Source organism: Thamnophis sirtalis, unplaced genomic scaffold (genome assembly GCF_051295495.1).
Source record: "Thamnophis sirtalis isolate CommonGarterSnake01/CBP01778 unplaced genomic scaffold, rThaSir2_p1.2 scaffold_7, whole genome shotgun sequence".
Taxonomy (NCBI): Eukaryota; Metazoa; Chordata; class Lepidosauria; order Squamata; family Natricidae; genus Thamnophis; species Thamnophis sirtalis.
Window position 1 is genome coordinate 60,909,560 of NW_028261387.1, and position 11,427 is coordinate 60,920,986.

An 11,427-nucleotide genomic window follows, 5' to 3' on the forward strand; every position below is an offset into this window, starting at 1 on the left:
CATAATTCTATGCGCCTTTCTGCTATGCATGCATATGACCACTCCGCACATGCGTGTGCGACACCCCCCCCCCCCCCGATTTTGGCATGTGATGGCACAATGGACCCGTTTTTCACCCTCCCCGTGCTCCAAAGGCTTTGTAGGAGGCCAGAAACGGCCAGTTTTCTGACTTCTGGTTTCCATGTTGGGCTGTTTTTCTCCCTCAGAGGCTTCAGGGAAGTCTCCTGAAGCCTCCAGAGGGCAAAACACAGCCCACCACGCAAACCAGAAATTCAGGAACGGACTTCTTGGTCGCCCATTGGGCCATTTTTCTCTCTCCAGATGGAGAAAAACAGCCAAAAATCAAGGCTGAAATCAGCTGACCAGCGCACGTATGCATGCTGGAGCTGACAGGGCAACGTCTCACATGCCTTCAGAAATGGCTCCATGTGCAAACTGTGGCACGCATGCCATAGGTTCACCATCACGGACCTAGTTAATATTATCTAACTTGGGAAACTGAATGGCATAGTTATACAAGTAGCTTAACATTGCCTTCTAGAATACTTCTAGAAAGAGACAACGTTAAATTACTTCTATATCTATCAGTAACACTGCCTACATAGATGCAGTTGTCAAAAATAAAGCTCAACTAGAGAATATATTTTCTTCCAAATTAAGCTTGAGGTTTTTTAATATGCATTCAAGTTTGCTTATCAATAGGAAGGGTATTTTTCCATTATCTCTTTCTGAGAAATTTCCCCAATTCCCCAGGACATTTTAAATCTGTTTAGTCCCATTAGTCTTATTCAAACATTCAACCTGGCTTAGGTGAATAAATAAGACAAATGTGGTCACATGGTGTCATTTTCTCAAACAATATGGAACATTCTGGGCTAATTCTAAACCTGTGTCATAGGAAAATATCTGGAAGTTTTTGTCACATTGCTAAACTTAGTATTAATATTTATTTGTGTACTGTATGATTAAAATAAGAATACAGATCCTGATCAGTGGTGGGTTCCGGATCCCAGTGCAACCAGTACGGTGCAATGGGACCCGGCGGCCACCACATGAATGCATGCAGCGCGCGTGCACACGCGGCATGCGTCCTTACCTTCTGCGATGCCGCCGTGACCCTCCAGCTGCTCGATGGAGCAGCGGCAGGCGCCATGCGTGTGCATGGAAGAGCCGAAGAGCTCAAACACAGGTAAGGACAGTGGGCAGGCGGGTGGGCTCTCTAGAGCACCGTACTGGAACAGTACCCAGTACTCCCGGCAGGCACCAGTACGCCCAAACCGGGGCGTACCGCCTGCAACCCACTACTGATCCTGGTGAACATTAACAGCAGATTTTTAGGACAGTATTCTGCAGCTCATGTAGCATGTTAAAACTATGTCTTGAAATCAATACATTTTATTGTCGATGTCTATCAATTTATTATTTGCAAGCAGTGTGTATGCTATGTAGACAGTGACCTTAACTGAGAAGGAAGATCTACCAAAGCAATGAACAGATAAACATGGGCCAAGACCATGCAAAAACAGAAGTTTATAAAAGTATCTCAAACAGGCACCCTCTGAATGGAATGAGCTAGGTACATTCCATTACAACTACCCTGTTTCCCTGAAAATAAGACCTACCTGAATAATAAGCCCAATTGGACTTTTGAGAGCATGTGCTAAAATAAGCCCTCCCCTGAAAATAAGCCTTCCACGAAAATATTGCAACACAGCAGCAGCCATGAGGTGACCATGCTCACTGCCTCCTGCACCTCAAAAATAATAAGACCTCCCAGAAAATAAGGCCAAGTGCTTATTTCAGGGGTCAAAAGAAAATAAGGCCCACTCTTATTTTCAGGGAAACTGTACAACAGGGACCACAAGTTCCATTGCTAAGGTTAGTTGAGTTGCATCTGATTTTTCATTTTTTTTGCCACCTTTGTTAAGTGAATTATTGCAGTTAAGTGAATCACATGAATGTTAAGTGAATCTGGCTTCCTCTATTGATTGCTTGTTGGAAGCCAGCTGAGAAGGTCGCAAATGGCCGTGACCTGATCTTGGAATGCTGTAACAATTGTTAAAAATATGCCAGTTTCCAAGTGCCTGGATTTTGATCACATGACTGTGGGGCTGCAGCAATGGTTGTAAATCACTTCTTATAATGATATTGCAACATCAAATGATCACTAAACAAGTGGTTGTAAATCGAGGACTACTTTATCTACAAATTAATGCTACTGCCCTGGCTCATGTGCTGTGTTTGTGTGCATCTACTGAAATGCAGAAAAAGACCCAGAAGCCAATGGAGCATCTAGTGGTGACCAATGTTCTTTGAGCAGTCAAATTTCATCCTCAAATCAAAATGGAATATGCAAACTTTTAAAACTTGCTTTCGGTAAATTTCCTTTATAGTTTCTCATTCATAAAAAAAACTCTTTAAAATATCAGTTATTAAAAGATTAAGAAAATATGTAATAAAGAACAATATTAATGATTCTGTTCATAATTTACAAGTGTGTTTTCTGTTCTTTGGAAATTTAATGTTGCTGATTGCAATATGCTCCCGAGATTTGCAGTGTGCATTTACAAATAAATATTTAAAAACTTTTCCGAAAAGAAAGCTCTGGAAAAAAAGCTCTTTTTTTGAAGGAAAAAAAATCAGATTGGCAGAAAATTAACCCACCAGGTAGATTTATGAAATGTCAAAAATTAAGTTCACTTTGAATTTGTTCAGCATTTTCTGACATGGCTTGAAATAATAATGTCCAGAGGACAGATGCTGTTTCCAGCAAAAAACGGGGGCAATGACTGACAAGTTTTGATCTATGAAAGAGAGAGGGCAAGAGAGAGAGAGAGAGAAAGCGAGAGAGAGAGAGAGAGAGAGAGATTAGAAGGAGAGTCAATAGGCTTCTACTGATTTAGTTCTTAGATCTTCATTTGCACAGCTTTGGCTGCAACAGAGAAGCTACTGAGTAGCAGCAAAGCGGGAGATGCTTGTAAGGCAAAGGGAAGAGTAACAAGGTGAGTCACAAATCTTGAAAGCTCCTGACTTCTTACAGATTGCTCTTGCATGGCATGGGAATTATTTAGTTGATGATTTAAATAGTTGAATAAATTATGTTATTTTTCAGTAGCAGAAAAATGCATGGATTTCAAAACTCCATTTAAAGCTGAATTTTCATATAAATTGAAAAGGATATTGGAAGAGTTGCTTTCTGGTTAGTATTGGTATTATTTGAACAGTATAGGAATTCACATTGCTGATCCTTTATCCTTCCTTTGCCAATTTAAAACTGGTTTGGGGAAGTGGGAGTACAAAGCACTAAAATAGCACATAGAATCCCTGCTGCAGATTCTTCTGATATTTTGTTGCCCCCATCTCAAAGATTGGCTTTTTGTGGAAGTTAGAGTTGTACAGCTGGTCAGTGGAGCGATTGAAAATGAATTGGAAATAATATTTGGTTAGATTTCATGACACAGCACACCAATGAAAGGTTACATTCAAAATGTAAAGGTAAATGTAATTGGTTTTTAAGTATAGTTTTCTCTAATATGAAGGATGAAGATTTAGCTAAAGAGGAACATGAGAGCTTTGGTTAATGCTGAGTTTAAGAATCACAGTGATTGCATTTTATAGTGCATGAAGTCACTTGCTCAAATTTTAGTGAATGCAAGGATACTTAACATTTGTGAGTTGATATGAAGTTTAAAAGAGCAACAGAACTGACAAGACCATCCCTTCTTCCCAAAGGGGGAAAACAGTGATTTTATCCATATCCATATATTTTTAAATTTGCTTGTATTATTATTTTGTTAACATATATGCCAGACATATTACACACAAAACATTTGGAATATGCAATGTTAATTTTACCTGGAGCAAGAAGCCATCTGATCAGGATTGTTAACCATATAAGGCTATGTGAACATTTTTTCCTAATGTTTTCACTTCTTCTTGCAAGGGCCTTTCAGAAGCATCAAAGCAACCTCAGGAACCAACAAGATGTTTAAGGCAGAAGTTTAAAAATCAGGTTTAAAAGCATGCTTTATTTCTTTTAAATTAGGCATTAGGTTAACAAACAATGCTGACCAGTCCTTTAAATCAAATTTAACTGAGGGAAAGGAAGAAGCTAATTTAAAACCTGGAAGCTGCCTATATTGCTTTCTATATTTGTGAAGTTAGATTTTAATCCCTGCTGCATGTTGACCAACAGGCAGACAAATACAGAAACTACTTAAGCTACATAGGGATATTGGAATGTCAACACTGGTTGCTGGGAGAAAAGACTTACAGTGAAAAAGGCATGCTAAACTTTTAGAACCTTTTAAATAAATATCTCTTGCCTCTGGTCTATAAGTTGCAAGTTGGCCACCTGTTTTTCAAAGTGTGCTGAATACTTCATAATCAATGTCAAGAGCATTTTCACAGTTATTTAAAAGCTACATGCCAAGGTTTTAGTTAACACACGTAACACACGTTTTGCTGATTGCATACAGAATACACCATTATTTAGCATTGCAACCTGTGGGTATAGAATGAAATTCAGATCTACATATTTCAAAGATTCCCATTCTTCCCTATGAAACTAGACAAACTCACATGAATACAAAATTGTATTCATAATTAATTCCTTTCCCTGAATATCTGAACAAGATTGATTCATATGTATAGTATCTGAATTGGTAAAGTGTATACCAATTACTACTATATAAAGCTGGAAAATAAATTACAGTTGCATGTGCAAACACACACACACACACACACAATTATTTAATCAAGTAACAGCCATGGTTTGACCAAATAACTCTGTTTAATCACATAGTATCTACGGCTAGAAGAGAGGTCTTCTAGTCCAACCCCCTGCCCATGGCAAGACAACTTATATCATCCCAGACAAATGGTTATCTAATACTTTCATGAAAACCTCCAGCGATGGCACCTACAATTTCAGAAGGCAAGATGTTCCATTGGTTGATTATTTTCACTGTATGGAAGTTCTCCTTGGTTTCAGATTGCATCTCTCTTTAATGAGCTTCTACCCGTTGCTTCACCCATTGATGCAGCCTAGGACTGTATTGGCTTTTTTAAGCAGCTGCAGCACACTGCTGGCTCATGCTTAAGTGGAGACCTAGATCCCTCTTGTAGTTACTACAGTTGAGTCAGATACAATGTAGTCTACATCTGTTCATTTGGTTTTTCATGCCTAGATATGTTATTTTTCTCACCACTACATCTTCTTAGCCAAGGCCAAATTCTGAAGTCTTTCAAGATCCTTCTGAATCTTGAGTTTATGACACCTTATCAGATCTTTGAAAGACAAATGAATACTGGGATAATGATTATGCATTAAATGGCTGCTATATTAAATCTTTTTTTTTTAAAAGAAGATATATGTATTTCTCTGGCACATCCAAGCCTTACATTTTCAGATAAATGACTCAGTTTTGATAGTGTATCAAAAGATATCATTTGAAATAATTCTGGAAATAGTTCTCAAGTCCTACAAAGAGTTTCATAAGAATGAGGTAACATTGATCTTGCAGTGATTTGGAGCTGCCAAGGAAGTGATCACATTTAAGCTAAAAGCACATAGAATAGAAATTGTTCCACTGATTAATTGTTCTAACTGTCAGAAAATTTCTCCTTAGTTCTAGGTTGCTTCTCTCCTTGATTAATTTCCACCCATTGCTTCTTGTCCTGCCCTCAGGTGCTTTGGAGAAGCACCTGCTTGACTCCCTCTTCTTTGTGGCAGCTCCTGAGATTTTGGAACAGTGCTATCATGACACCTTTCATGCAGAATTTTGAATTTGTTAATTTTAGCATGTCTTCTAAAACTTATTTGTATTCTGTAATGTTTATGTCAGAATCGTCTAGACAAGCCATTAACAGTGCAAACACATCTGCTCACTTAACAGAATAATAGAGTTGGAAGGGATCTTGGAGATCTTCTAGTTCAACCCCTGCTCAAACAGGAGACCCTACATCCAATGTCTCCAATTTCATTTTAAAAACTCTTCTTAAAAATGTTGCATCCACAACATTTCTCTGTGGCAGCCCCTCAAATATTGGAAGTCTGTTATCATGTCACCCCAGTCCTTTTAGACTAGACGTACCCAATTCCTGCAATTGTTTTAGCTTCCAGCCCCAAAATCATCTCTGCACCCTTTCTAGAGTTTCAACATCTATTTTGTATCATGGTGACCAAATAAGAAATGGATAATACTCAAAATACTTGATAGATATCTACAGAGCAAAGCTTGCAGTGTACAATAATTATTCCAGGAGAGAAGAGATACAGAATAGTGATATGACTCAGCTTTAATCTCAATATTCCCTCAACATTGCATAAGCTTCAGGAGATTGTCCACCTGCCCACAGACATTTCTAAATTCTGCATATTAGAATCCATTCAGCTGTCATGGTGTTTATTGTATGCTAATCACCATGGTACAAATATGTATTTAGAATTTGCAGAAAGGATTTGGAGAACCTGAAACTGTTAAACATCCAGTTCTGCCCTGCTTGATTAACCTAGAAATATCCTTGATATCTTGATCACATCATGATTCCCAAACTCTCAGAGTTGGTGTTAGGAAAAAGTAGAGAATGTAGAGCATCTGACCTCTTCCAAAGAGCACTGCAAAGTTAATCCTAACATGACTGAAAGACAACAAGACTATTCTGTGGCAATTGCTTTCCCTGATCCATTTTTATTAACCCTGGCAAAATGTATTTGGTCATATGAAAAAAATGAATGAAATTCACAACTGTTTTTAGCAGGTAGGATCACAGCAGAAATAGATGGCACTCAGAGGAAATAAAAGTTGGATCTAGGCCCAGAAGTAAAATTGGCTCACAACTGCACTGGACTTTTATTTATATATTTATATTTATTTATTTTAGTTCACCAAACATGAATTAGATAACAGATATAAGTATAGACATAATTATGAATACATGAAATGAATGCATAATCATGTCTATACTTATATCTGTTATCCAATTCATGCTTGATGGAATAAAATAAATAAAAATAAATAAAAATACATGCAGCGCAGTAGTGAACCAATTTTACTTTTGGGCCTAGATCCAGTTTTTATTTCCTCTGAGCTCCGTCTATTTCTCTCCTACCTGCTTAAAGCCGTTGTGTATTTCAGCTTATTTCTATCATATGACCAAACACATTTTGCCAGGGTTTCTTTTTTTCTTTGAAATGACTAAGCAGTTAGTTCCAGATGTATGTACATATGTGCATTTGTATTGAAGGGATAATAACAGAGATTTCAAGTTGTGCCCCAGATGAGATTCAGGATGTTCACTTGAGGACAGTTAAGGAACAAATACATACAACATTGCTTCCAGAATTTCAGTACCTGGATGGGTGATCTAATACATAACTGCTTTCAAAAGTGTGTGAGTCAAAGGATCCTGAAAAGCATAAGAAAAGTAAAACAGGTTCCTTTAATTACTGGTTAAAGAAAAAAAGCAGAGACAAGGATTTAACAGACAAGACTCATCCTCAAAGGGATGTAGGAACTGTTCATTCCCAAAGGGATCTTCTTTGTTCATAAATTATTTAGGAGTGACATCGAGAAAGTTAAATTTGTGAATAGTTCAACTTATTCCACATGGTAAAAACAAAAGCCAACAACAAAGTAATCCGTATGTATTTCCAAACTCAATTAATTGCCTTAAAGCTTACGATTATAATTGGTGGAAAGTGATGAACCAGAAAGAAATAATAATGCTTTATTTAGTTCTAACTGACAAAAAAATGGAGTTTTTTTTTTAAAAAGTAATTAATTTTTTAAAATTTAAATTAATTAATTAATTACTTCCATCCTCTGTCCTTCGGCTCGTCACAAGAGACCATCCAGACAGAAACCCAGTATTTTTTACTGTTGCCTTTTTGTTACATTTGTTACATATATATATATGTTGTATTTGTGCTGATAAATAAATAAAGGGAGACTAGTATAGATCTATTTCAAGCTATTGAGCTCTCATCAGCTAGCCATACCCTTACTAGGAATTGAACCTGTGCTGTATTGCATCTTAGGCAGATGTGTTAACCACTGAGCCACAGAGCTCAACTCCTTATCAGCCAAGCCAGGGTGAAAGGTATCCATTTAGATTTACAACCCCCGGTATGCCCAAATATGGGAGGAAGATCACTGCTTCCATTATCTGTCCTTCGGCTCGTCACAAGAGACTATCCAGACAGAAACCCAATATTAAGGCAACAGTAAAAATATTGGGTTTCTGTCTGGATAGTCTCTTGTGATGAGCCGAAGGACAGAGAATGGAAGTAGTGATCTTCCTCCCATATTTGGGCATACCAGGGGTTGTAAATATATATATATTCTTTCTTTTTTTGTATGTATGTATGTATGTATGTATGTATGTATGTATGTATGTATGTGTGTGTGTATATATATATATATATATATATATATATATATATATATATATATATATATATATATATATATATATATATATGAGAGCTGATGAGAGCTAAATAGCTTGAAATAGATCTATACTAGTCTCCCTTTATTTATTTATCAGCACAAATAAACACACACACACACACACAAACACACACATATGTATGTATGTATGTATGTATGTATGTATGTATGTATGTTATATTTGTGCTGATAAATAAATAAAGGGAGACTAGTATAGATCTATTTCAAGCTATTTAGCTCTCATCAGCTAGCCACACCCTTACTGGGAATCGAACCTGTGCTCTATTGCCTCTAAGGCAGATGTGTTAAAAAAAATATGTGTTAAAAGAGAGTGGAAGTGTGACCTTCCTCCCATTTTGGGCATACCAGGGGTTGTGACTTTAAATATATACCTTTCACCCTGGCCTCGCTAATAAGGAGTCGAGCCCTGTAGCTCAATGGTTAACACATCTGCCTTAGAGGCAATAGAGCACAGGTTCGATTCCCAGTAAGGGTGTGGCTAGCTGATGAGAGCTAAATAGCTTGAAATAGATCTATACTAGTCTCCCTTTATTTATTTATCAGCATAAATATAACAAATGTAACAAAAAAGGGAACAGTAAAAAATATTGGGTTTCTGTCTGGATGGTCTCTTGTGACGAGCCGAAGACAGAGTGGAAGTGTGACCTTCCTCCCATATTTGGGCATACCAGGGGTTGTGACTTTAAATATATATATATATATATATATATATATATATACACACACACACACACTTAAAGTCTTAATACCTTGGGTGTGGCTAGCTGATGAGAGCTAAATAGCTTGAAATAGATCTATACTAGTCTCCCTTTATTTATTTATCAGCATAAATATAACATATATATATATATATATATATATATATATATATATATATATATATATATATATATATATATATATATATATATATATATATATATATATATATATATATATACACACACACACATACATACATACATACATACATGCATACATACAAAAAAGAAAAAAGAAAAATGGAGTTTGATCAAGTTGGATATCTCAATAACAATATTGGTCCCAGTATACAACAGCTATGAAAAATTCAGTTTTTTGTTGAAACATGTCAAAAATAATATCACCTGTGTCTTGAATTGTTTTAATCCTTTTATATATGAGAATTAGCTTAAGAATATCAAAATGACTTTATCTGGGGGTGGAAGGTGTGAGCCGCCCTGTAACCCAGTGAATTCTCCGCGCCAAGGACTTTTTCTGCTTTTTTGCAGAACGAAGGCATACGTCCACCCTCAGCTCAATGATTGATTTATTACTGATTCCAAAACGGGCAGACTGATACTGGAGAATTTCTAATTGTATGTATCAGACTTTAACTCCATTTTTTAAAAAAATTCCTTCTGATAAACTACTTGCCAGAAACACAAAGAAAATGGCACTGAACAGCTTTGTAGGCGGGGCAATTTAATGTAATTTATTTTTTAAAATATAAATAATACAAACATAGTATATATACATCTAAATACAAAAAAAGAAAGAAAAAAGAAAAATGGAGCTTGATCAAGTTGGATAGCTCAGTAACAATATTGGTCCCAGTATACAAGAGCTATGAAAAATTCAGTTTTTTGTTGAAACATGTCAAAAATAATATTACCTGTGTCTTGAATTGTTTTAATCCTTTTATATTCTCATATAAGAATTCTCATATAAGAATTAGCTTAAGAATATCAAAATGACTTTATTACCATCAATATTATTTTACCAATAACACCTACATTATGTGATTTATATTTAAAATTTATATACGTTTCATAGTTTTTTCCCATTGACTTCACTGCTTCCCTTTTCACCAGTATATTTGTATTCGTCAACCAACTTAGGAAACACTCCATAGTTTTAACTATCTATACCCCACAGAACTTTGTACTTTAATACATTTTTTGTCTCCAAGGTGCTGACTTTTCTAAGCAAACAAATATGGTTATTGATTTTGAACTGTCTCTAGCACCACCTAGTGTCTTTATTTGCTAGATATTCCCAATTCCTTTCTCATTTCAGTACAAATCTATCCAAAATCAGAGATATTAAAAACTAAGTTTTTCTAGCTTATTAAAATATGCTAAAGATGAAACCCATAAGGTAGCATGAAAATAGTTTATCCATTTATGAGCAGCATTTTTTGCAAATCCAACTTCCTATCTCAGTGCACAGGGAACAGAGGTGGTATTCAGCAGGTTCTGACCAGTTCTGGAGAACCAGTAGTGGAAATTTTGAGTAGTTCAGACAACTATTCTGACTGGTTCCATCCTCATCCATCCTCTGCCTCCTGAGTCCCAGCTGATCGGGAGGGAATGGAGATTTTACAGTATCCTTCCCCTGCCACACCCACCAAGCCACACCACTCCCACCAAGCTACGCCCACAGAACCAGTAGTAAAATTTTTTGAATCCCACCACTGACAGGGAACTATAATGTCAATAACATTAACTCCCCCACCCCCAATGAATATGAATCATTAGCCCAGACTGGATTTAAAACAATATAGGAAAATAATTGAACATCCTAAAGCAATAGCTCTCAAAATTAAGTGACAAAATTGGTATGAGTGGAATTTATTTCTAGTACATTCAGGACTGTATCTTTAGAGTTTTTGAATTTTGTAAGCTGAGAAATTTCCAGATGTGTGAACTTTGATAATTGAAATTCGCAACCAGCACAGCGCTGCTCAAATTTTTAAAAGCCTAAGTACGTAGCTCTGAAAAATGACCAATTATGGACAGGATGTTATAAGCATTTTTGGTTAATGCAGTATGATTCTCTCCCTCTCCCTCCACTCTCTTTTCTACCTCAGGATATCTTTTAAAACAGTTTCTTCTAAATGTTGATATTTAGATATTTCCACTAATAATAATGAGGCATTGATTTGCAGGTTGATTTCACCAAATTGCTGAATTCCAGTTGTCAACAGAAAACA